Source organism: Lynx canadensis, chromosome B2 (assembly GCF_007474595.2).
Source record: "Lynx canadensis isolate LIC74 chromosome B2, mLynCan4.pri.v2, whole genome shotgun sequence".
Classification (NCBI taxonomy): Eukaryota; Metazoa; Chordata; class Mammalia; order Carnivora; family Felidae; genus Lynx; species Lynx canadensis.
In genome coordinates, this window is record NC_044307.1 from 40,093,601 (window position 1) to 40,104,095 (window position 10,495).

Consider the following 10,495-nt stretch of genomic DNA (forward strand, 5'->3'; position numbering starts at 1 on the left):
TTAGGGAACTGAGCCTGAGTTTCTCCTCTGTGAAAAGGGTACAACCAACCCTTGCCCTGCCTATTTTATAGGAATGGTGTCAGGTTTAGGGGGTCTAGTGGACATGGACTTGTCTTATAAAGAAATGCCTTATAAAACGCTCCCACAGCCTGCCTCTGAGAATGACACATCACAAAGGGAGCCCCCCACAGGAAGACCTGTGGTACCGGAATCATCTCCACCATCAGGGTGGTTTTCTGTCTCCTTTTCCAGCTTTCCACAATCTCTTCCCTTAGCTTCTTAATGGTTTGATTTAATTCAGGGGGTCTGCAAACGGTGGCCCCTAAGCCAAACCCTGCCTATTTCTGTACGGTCTGTGAACGAAGAATGATTTTTATAGATGAACGAACATTTGCCATCAATTTTATGATAGGGAGCATTACCTTTGAGTTCCAGTCAAACAAAATGTTACCCCTCTCCTCCCCCCAAATCCCATTCTTCTCATTAGCAGATATGGGCTACAAATATTACACTCAGTTATTTTTTTTTTTGTACTCCGTTATCACTGTAATTGTAATCCCGTCAATAAAAATTTTGTGAAAGTTTGTTTTCTTTCTTGTTATAGGAGTCCCTACGTAATATCCTTGATTCTGCCTCTTGGCCCACAAAGCCTGAAATCTTTACTATCTGGCCTGTTACAGAAATCATCTGCTGGTCTCTGCCTCCACTACTGAACCATTCTGCCATTCCAGAAACAAGTTGGCCATGGTTTGCCAATCCCCAAATAGAACACTCTAAGCCCTTGGCCATTTTGATTGGTTTGGAGCGAGGTAAGTAAATTCCTAGACAGGTCCCAACAAGCCAGCATTTGCTCGAACAGTTCACCGGCCTGGACTGGGCAGGATGTGAGTCTAAAGCTGATGGGACTCCCTCCAAGGACTCTGAGAACAAAGCCCACCCAGGGAAAGGCAGAGTTAAGCAATGCACAGAACCCAATGGCAGGGGTTGAAGCCCCTGGATCACACATCACCTGCAGGGAACCCTACCCCTTGATTTTTTGGGTTACGCGAGCCAATCAGTTCCCGTTGTTATTTGAGCCTATTTGCGGTGAATTTTCTGATGCTTGCACGGATACAAGAGTATAAAGGAAGAGTGTCTAAGCTAGCTCGGGGCATTCAAGGAAAACTTCCAGGAGGAGGTGTCATCTAAGCTGGGTCTTAGAGTCAGCCAGGAAAGCAGAAAGAAGAAAAGGTATGCCAAGCAGGGAGCACGACGGGAGGACAAGGAGCATAGCACAGGCCACAGGTCCCAAGTGGCAGAGCCGGGAGTGACCAGGGATGGACTCAGAGGTTCAAGGGAGGAAACCTGTGCACCAGGCCAACGTGCTCGAATTTAGCTCTGTGGAGATGGAATTTTTTTTCTAATGTTTATTTATTTTTGAGGGAGAGGGAGAGAGAGCACGAGCAGGGGAGGGGCAGAGAGAGAGGGAGACCGGGGGATCTGAAGCAGGCTCTGCACTGAAGCCCCACCTGGGGGCTCGGGGCTCGAACTCACAACCACAGTCTGATCAGACCTGAGCCGAAGTCGAACGCTTAACCGATTAACCGCTAAACCTACTGAGCCACCCAGGCGCCCCACGGAGATGGGTCTTAAGCAAGGCATGACATGCTCTGGTTGGCACTTGAGACTGAACTTTTGACCAATGCTCTTTGGTCAAAAGAGAGGGAGAGAGGAGGTATAGGAACAGGGAGGTATAGGAAGAGATCAGGTTGGAAGTGGGGGGAGGGGTGGCAATTAGGAAGCTACTGGAATACCTCAGGGGGAAGACGATGAAGGTCCAGACCATCAAGAGTGGGGATGGAGAAGAGGGAATGACCCTGAGAATATTCTGGAAGTCACATCCGGAGGACTTGGTGACTGATTGGATGTGAAAAGGAAGGGATAGGGAGAATCAAGGGGTGACTCTTAGTTTCTAGAGGGACGGGGTGGATCAGGATGCCACCACTGAGGAGAAAATGTCAAAGTGGAGTATGTTTTGGGACGCAGATGATGATTTGAGTCTGGGATACGTTGCATATGCCATCACTGGAGGCTCACAGACGTGGAGGTGGGGGTGAGACGTCCAGATTGGGTTAGTACTTGGAGCCACCAACCCAGACTTGGTTAAAACCATGCGAGTGGGTGGGACTGTCCAAGAGGACACGCAGCTTGAGGGGAGCAGTGGGTCAAGGCTGAAGCCTTGAGAACACCAAGCATTTAAGAGGGGGGCCGTGGGAGATGACACAAATTCACAGAGGCACATGGAAAGGAAAAGTCAAGGAGGAGAACAGAGGGCAGAGTGTGCCAGGCGCTGGCACCTGGCCCATTATCTGTGGGCACATACCTCTAGATGGACAAGGCCGCTCACTGCCAACACCTGCTCTTTGCCAGAGGGTTTTTCTGGCCATGGAAACACTCTTGACTCCAGCTCAGGCCAAGCTGGAAGTGCTGGAGAGTTAACGTGCCCTGAAGCAGCCCTGAACCCACGGCAAAGGGGAGAACCAGTAGATAAATACCCCAGCTTTCTCGCCCTGTGGTATGGACAACTTGAAGCATATCTCATTTATCTTTCGGAGTTCCCGGCCAATGCACGAGAACACTCCCTCCATTGGCTTCCTGGCCTCCGTTCTCACTTTCCCGCTCCTCCACAGGTATTTCCAGGGACCCCTTCCCAAACAGACTACTTGTGCTGGAATCTTTGTCTCGGTGCCTGCTTCTGGGAGAATCTAAACTTGCCATGAAAACCAAACGAGTAGAAACTTTCAAGATGTTCCCTCCAGGTAACTTCTGTCTTGAGGGAATCAGGTCCTCACTGCCCCCGTGTTCACCTCTACGCTCACAAAGAGGCAGGCCAATTATTGCCCGGCTCCCAAGGTTCTCGGGGGGAGCTTTCTCATCTGAGGATGAACAAACCTCACTCTCAAAAAATCCTTTCTGGGGGCGCCTGGGTGGCGCAGTCGGTTAAGCGTCCGACTTCAGCCAGGTCACGATCTCGCGGTCCGTGAGTTCGAACCCCGCGTTGGGCTCTGGGCTGATGGCTCAGAGCCTGGAGCCTGTTTCCGATTCTGTGTCTCCCTCTCTCTCTGCCCCTCCCCCGTTCATGCTCTGTCTCTCTCTGTCCCCCCAAAAATAAATAAACGTTGAAAAAAAAATATATTAAAAAAAAATCCTTTCTGGGGCGTCTGGGTGGCTCAGTTGGTTGAGCATCTAACTCTTGGTTTTGGCTCAGGTCATGGTCTTAGTGGTTCATGGGTTTGAGCCTCAAGTTGGGCTCTGCACTGACAGTGCAGAGCCTGCTTGGGATTCTCTCTCCCCCTCTCTTTCTGCCCTCCCCCGCTCGCTCTCTCTGTCTCTCTCTCAAAATAAACAAAGTTAAAAAGAAATCCTTTTCCTCTCTCCTCACCTCAGCCCCTCCTGTGTTTCGGGGTTCCTGTGTGCAGGGAAGAGGGGTCACATTCTCTTGAATAGTGCAGAGGCTCAGAAAGGACTCCCTCGGCCTGAGCACCCTCTTCCTTGTACCCCTGGCTCAGCCCTCTCCTTTTCCAGCACTCTGGCACTTTTTTCCATTCATCACATGTCCAGGCTGGCAGGTTCTCTTTCTGTCTGTGATCCAGGAACTGGCTCTGACTGCCAGCAGTGACCCACAAGGGAGGCAGGAAGGGCTGGGTGGCCTGGAAACACTCCCCACTTCCAACCTACCTCTCACCTCTTATCTCTCAAGGCACGAAACCAAGGAGAATGGCCTTGAACCAGACTTCTGGGGGGCAGGGAGGAAGAGCCCTCAAGAAGCCATATGGTAGTGCAACAAAGTGGACACATGCTGTGTACCAAGCCAGGGTGTGGACACAGGCACTTTGCTCATGTCATCGGGGAACTGGGCATGAGTTTCACTGAGCTGTGGTCTTATCACTTGTAAAGCGAGGTTAATAACACTACCCACCTATAAATTGGTCCAGTGTGGAAAACAGTATGGAGGTTCTTCAAGAAAGTAAAATAGAAATACCATAGGAACCAATAATTACACTACTGGGTGTTTACCCAAAGAAAACAAAAACACTAACTTGAAAAGATATATGCACCCTATGTTTATCGCAGCATTATTTACAGCAGCCGAGATATGGAAGCAACCTGTGTCCACCAATAGATGAATGGATAAGGAAAAAGTTGGGTGTGTGTGCATATACACACGCACACACACACACACACACCCTGGAGTATTACTCAGCCATAAAAAAGAATGAGATCTTGCCATTTGCAACATGGATAGACCTGGAGGGTATTATGGTTAGTGACATAAGTCAGACAGAGAAAGACAAATACCATACGATTTTGCTTACATGTGGAATCGAAAACAAAACAAAGCAAAACAAATGAGCAAACAAAGAAAGCAGAAACAGACCCCTCTGTACAAAGAACAAAATGATAGTTGCCACGGAGAGGAGGGGAGTGTGGGGATGGGCCACATGGGGTGAAGGGGAGTAGGAAGGACAGACTTCCAGGTATGGAATGAATAAGTCACAGGATGAAAGATGTCGCATAGGGAAGATAGTCGAGGGTATTGTAATAGTGTCATATGATGACAGGTGCCAGCTACACTTGTGAGCACAGCATAATGTACAGACTATGGAGTCGCTGTGTTTTACACCTGAAACTAATATAACGTTGTGTTAACTATACTTCGATTTTTTTTAAATGGGGGGGGGGGAGTGGGCCTTATGGATGAAAGATGCACAATACCACTCCCAATGAAGGAAATGCAAATTTAAAGCTTTTTTTTTTATTTTGAGAAAGAGCAAGCAAGTGGGGGAGGGGCAGAGAGAGAAGGAGAGAGAGAGAGAGAGAGAGAGAGAGAGAGAGAGAATATCCCACGCAGGTTCCAAGCTGTCAGCGCGGAGCCTCACTCGGGGCTCGAACTCGTGAACCATGAGATCATGCCCTGAGCCAAAATCAAAGAGTCGGACGCTTAACCGACTGAACCGCCCAGGCGCCCCTGGAAATACAGATTTAAAAAAAATCACAGTGCCCACCTGACTTAGGCTGGATTCCCCCAGAAGGAGCCCCCGAGACAACTATTCCAGTATATGGGGCTGATTCAGGAGGTAAATGCCAGTAGAGAAGTGAAGAAGTAAGACAAGGAAGGGAAGGAAGGTGATAAAGGGTGGGGGGCTCTCCCAGAAGCGGTTAATGCCCCTGCACTTCTGGCCTCCCACACAGTGGTAAAGTGGATTTCAAGGCCCAGAGGGAGCCTTCAGGCAAGGACAGGCAGGTGTTGGTGACTAAAAGCCTTAGGAGTCTAAGAGGTCAGGGGGAAGGCACAGGAGTGGGGCACCAACATAATATATTGTATCATCTCTGAGGGCTGTTAGGAGGTGAAATGAGGTCACACATGAAGAATGCTTAACACAGTGCCTGATGCACAGTTGGTTCATCTCTAATTGAGATCCAACCTCACTCCAGCCTCCCGATGCCTGGCTCCAGAGACTTCCTGCTGCCTAGTGACCACGAGGAAGGTCTTGGAGACTGGAGGGCCAGGGGTCAAGAGAAGAAGGGACTGGAGGAGAGAAGGCCAGAAAGAAGAAGGGGTACAAAAGAACCAAGAAGGAGGTGGGCCCAGCCCAGACCTGGCATGGAATGTGATTCAGGACACAGTATGAAAGCCGCAAGAAAATGTGTGAGCTCCACTCCATGGGCCCAGCTGGACACCACACACAATAAGCAATGTGTAAAAACTCTCTCTTATCTCCTCTCATATCCACGCTACATCTGTTGCCTCTGCCATTTGGGGCACTGCCTTCTAAGAGAGAGAGAAAAAGAGAAAGAGAGAGAGAAAAAGAGAGAGAAGAAAAAGAAAGAAAGAAAGAAAGAAAGAAAGAAAGAAAGAAAGAGAAAGAAAAGGGAAGGAAGGAAGAGAGAAAGAGAGGGAGAGAGAGGGAGGGAGGAAGACAGGAAGAGAGAAAGAGTGGAGGAGGGAGAGATAGGGAGAAGGAGAGAGGAAGGAAGGAAGGAAGGAAGGAAGGAAGGAAGGAAGGAAGGAAGGAAAGGAAGAAAGAAAGAATCCACATTAGGACCACTGTGGGGATCAGAGATACATATCAGTACATATCAGAAATGCCTGTTATATTGGGGCACCTGGGTGGCTCAGTTAGTTAAGCATCCAACTTCGGTTCAGGTCATGATCTCGCTGTTCATGGGTTTGTGCTGAGCCTGGAGCCTGCTTTGGATTGTGTCTCCCTCTCTCTCTTTCTGCCCGCCCCTCCCCCCACTCACACCCTGTCTTGTCGCGTGCGCTCTCTCTCAAAAATAAATAAACATTAAAAAAAAAAAAAAAGGCCTAGCATATAATAGATGCTTCATAGGTGGTAGCTATTCCCAGTGTGAGGCTACCTTGGCTTTGACTTTCCTCCTTTATATCCCATCCCATCTCACCCTCCAGCGCCAGTGGCTGAGACCTCAAACCCTAGGCTTTCAAGGTTCTCCTGGGAAGGAATGCTTCCCTTGCTCAGCAGAGTTCTGAAGGCATCCTTATGGACCAGCAGAAGGGGAGCAGGAAGAAGTGTGGAAAAGAATGGAAGCACAGCCTTCTGGGAGGAGGGGTGCCTCTGAGGGTGTGAGAGTGCCACCTTGTCCTACCCCAGCTCCCTTGACGCCCCCCAGCCCTGTCCCTCCATCAGTGAAGACGCATTTCCTGCCCAAGTTCTACAACCAACCCCCAGCCGATGCCTTCAGGGCACCAACTTGCTCTGCGGTGTATCAGGCTTTTTTTTTTTTTTCTTTAAGCTCTGCTCTAAAGTATCTAATCATAATAAAATGCAATCAACAAGCATTTACTGTGCACGTACTATGCAAAACACACTGTGCTGGGTGCAACAGGAAATTCCAAAATGACTACAATTGTAAGCCACTGACCTCAGTTTGTTATGTAGTTGGAGAGATGAGGCATAAATGATTAAACAGTTAACAAACAACAGAATGTGTTACAAGTTCTTAGGTGCTTACTGAATAAAAGTTAGCCAACAAGGCATTGTAACAGGAGCGCGGAAGGGGAGAGGGAAGGAGGTGCAAGCCGGACAGGTAATCAAGGAATAACAACCCAGCTCCAATCTACCCAGTGCTGAGACTGAGAAGCCCACGTGACTTACACCATGCCTCCCCACCTCTCTGCCTGATCATGTGTCTCTCCATTCAGCAGCTGAAAAAACCCAGTAACCCCCCACCGGGCCCCTCCGCTTTGGGATTTCAGGCTAGAAAGTGACAGAATTGGGATTAAAATCCAAGCGTCTTCACAAGGAAGGAAATCATGGGGCAGCTCCCAAAGGGGATGAAGGGAGAAGGGGTTCTGTCCTCCGAGCCTGCTCCTTGCCTTGTCGCCAGGCACACCCCTTCTTCCGTGAATGGCAGGGTGCCATGCACAGGGGAGGGGAAGGGCAATGGGTGTGCTCCTGGTGTGTGTCCTCCTCTATCCCTCCAGGGAAATCTCTCCACAGAGAAGTCTCATTTGACCCAAAGACACTGTGTTCTAATTGATGGAAAATTGTCCACTGCTTGTCAAGTTATTGTTCATTTCCTGGTCCTTAATGACTGATTTTCCACCAATTAGCCTAGAGTCCCATGCCCGCCACCCTATGGACAAGGCCCAAGTCTCTGAGTCCCTAAAAGTGACTGCAGGGGGCCCTACAAATATCTCCCAGGGCCCAGGCACGCAGCCAGCCTAGCACCAAGCAGGGCAACTGGGTTCCGCCCCCAGTCCTAAGTGCCCTCCACCTTATAGCCCCTTGGGATGGTTCCCCACACAGTGCATGGTCCTCTACTCAGGGCAATATGGTAAACTGATAAAGCTCCCCCCCCCCCCAGGGCTAAGAGCCTCCCTTAAGGGGTGTGTGTGTGTGTGTCTAGAGAGTGTCTTGAGGGTTCCTGGCACAGTTCATTAAGATATCAACCCTTAATGAAATATTTCTTTGTTTAAATCATCATTTATCTTGCGGAACGGAGGCCTTTGTGGCAAAGGAAAAGGCTGCCCCCTTCCATCCCTCCCCCATCTCCACCCAGCACAGACCCGGGGTCTTTCTGAGTCAGAAAGACTGGGAAGCAGGGTGGGGAGGAGCAGCTGGGAAATGAGGAGGGGAGAAGATTCCACAGTGGAGGAACCACAGGCGGAAAGGGGAACAACTTGATTGAGCAGGAGGCAAAGGAGGAGAGAGAAACAGAAGGCCCCCGGGGGGTGGGATGGGGGAGGGGAGGTGGACACAGAAGGAAGCCCACTGCAGTGTGACCACAATGGCCAAAGGTTGGAAACAACTCAACTGTCCATCACTGGGAGGCTGGGCAAGGAAACCAGGGCACCTGCTAGAGTGGAATGCTCTCCACCAGCCTTTTCAATGATTGACCTAGAGATACATGTAGCAAACCTAAATTAATCTCCCCAGCATGGAGTTCAGTAATAAACACCAAGAACAAAAAGTAAAAGCAAGGAGCAGAAAGATACCTTCTATTTAAAATTTCATGATACCCAAGCGACACTAAATGATGAATAGTATAAAACTTAATTTGGGAGGGCTCCCTCCAACTGCAAGGAAGTGGCTACCTCTGGCAAGGGAAGGATAGAGAAAGACTAAAAGGGATACGGAGAGGTCCTCAATTCTATCAGCAACAACGCTGAAGCTTTTTAGTTGAAGCATGAAGAAAGGCACGCAAATCAGAAGGACACATCAGCTCAAGTAATTTTCACACAGTGAGCAGAACCGTGCCACCAACTCCCAAATTCAAAAAACCCCGAACAGGGGCATCTGGGTGGCTCGGTCAGTGAAGCCTCCGATTCTTGATTTCGGCTCAGGTCATGATCTCACGGTGTGTGGGTTTGAGCCCCGCGATGGGCTCTGTGCTGACAGCTCAGTGCCTGGAGCCTGCTTCGGATTCTGTGTCTCCCTCTCTCTCTGCCCCTCCCCACTCGCGCTCTCTCTCTCTCTCTCTCTCTAAATAAATAAATAAATAAACATTAAAAAAAAAAAACAAACTCAGAACATGCCCATGCCCAGATCCCCCCCCACCCCGGAACCCCTTTGTACCCTCTCCCAGTCATGTCCCCTCTCTCCTGAGTTCTAATGTTATCAATCCGACCAGTTTTTGAATTTCAGATAAATGGATTCACACTGGCTGCTTTCTCTTACGGCTTGTCTTGTTCTTATGCACAACATTCTGTGCGTGAGATTCCTCCACAGTGCTGTGCGTGGCGACGGCTTATTCATTCTCCTTGCCAAGTACTCGCCCGTGTATGAGAATACCCTGATACGTCTACTTATTGCAGTGCTGCTGGGCACCTCCTTGTGTACGTCTTCTGGTGAACATGTCTGCATTTTAGGACTGGAGTTGCCGTGTTAGGCTGGAAAGTTTAATTCTGCAATAAGGCTGAGGGAAAAAAAGTTAAGACCCAGTCGGTCAGATGAACGGAAACATAAAGTATCTGGGCCTAGATGTGTTGGGACTGTGGGATTAACGAGAATACTATTTTTGGACACACACCCACCACCACGCAGGAGCGTCAGGCTGGTATGAGGAATGAGCTCACCCACTAGCCCACTTCATCCCCACAACAGGGAGGCAGTGGACCCCGGGGGAGGAGCTTCTGCTTGGGAGCAGGAAGATCTGGGAGCCCACCCCTGCTGCAATACCTCCCAGCTGTGTGGCGTGGGGCAAGTTGCTTGACCTCTCTGAACCTCAAGTCCCTCACTTATAAAACGAGAAGAGCCACCATGTCTGGGGTGATAGAGCTCAAAAGCATGTGAGTCAAGTGGCTGGCATGCAGCCAGCAGCTAGTAAGGATCAACGGCTGTTGTATGCATGATGTGCATTTTTGTGAGGTCGGAATTCTGCATTTGTAGGTGAGGAAACTGGGATTTACAAAAGGGAAAGGGAGCATTTGTGGAAAGCTGGATGATTTGCCCGTGCCCTGTCCTGCCAACCATCTAAGGAGCCATTCTCTCAGTGTTGTGGACGAGGAAACTAAGGCGCAGACATCACGTAACTTGCCCGGGTTACACTGCTGGCAAAGACAGAGGCTGAAGTTCAACCCAAGGCCGCCTCACACCAGCCCAATCTGAAGCCAGCTCCAGGCTCTGAGCTGTGAGCACAGAGCCCGACGCAGGGCTTGAACCCACGAACCGAACCGTGAGATCATGACCTGAGCCGAGGTCAGCTGCTTAACCGACTGAGCCACCCAGGCGCCCCCAAGGGCTACTCTTTTGAACCTTTTCTCAGAGCTCTTGTACCAGAAGGAAAAGCTTTGAACTGGCTGCTTTGATTTCACGGTGTTAATTCTGTACCTTTTTCTGGTGAGGCCTCGCCTTCCTCACCAAAATGCCCTTTAGGGGAGGATAAGACAGGATCTTTGCCTCTCTCGTGTCCCTAATGTGACTCACAGGGTGCTGGAAACTGAGTTGGCCTGGAGATGACCGGTAACCTGAAATGAAAGCCAAAACAACCC

At 49.7% G+C, this 10,495-nt stretch overlaps 1 long non-coding RNA gene across 1 annotated transcript; it reads left to right on the forward strand.

Moving 5' to 3' along the window:
• Positions 1-612: 612 nt before the first annotated feature.
• LOC116738073 lies at positions 613-7,207 on the forward strand. The gene is made up of 3 exons (XR_004343626.1): positions 613-809; positions 2,670-2,798; positions 6,452-7,207. It is a non-coding gene; the product is annotated as an uncharacterized LOC116738073 (long non-coding RNA).
• The last annotated feature ends 3,288 nt before the right edge of the window (positions 7,208-10,495 follow it).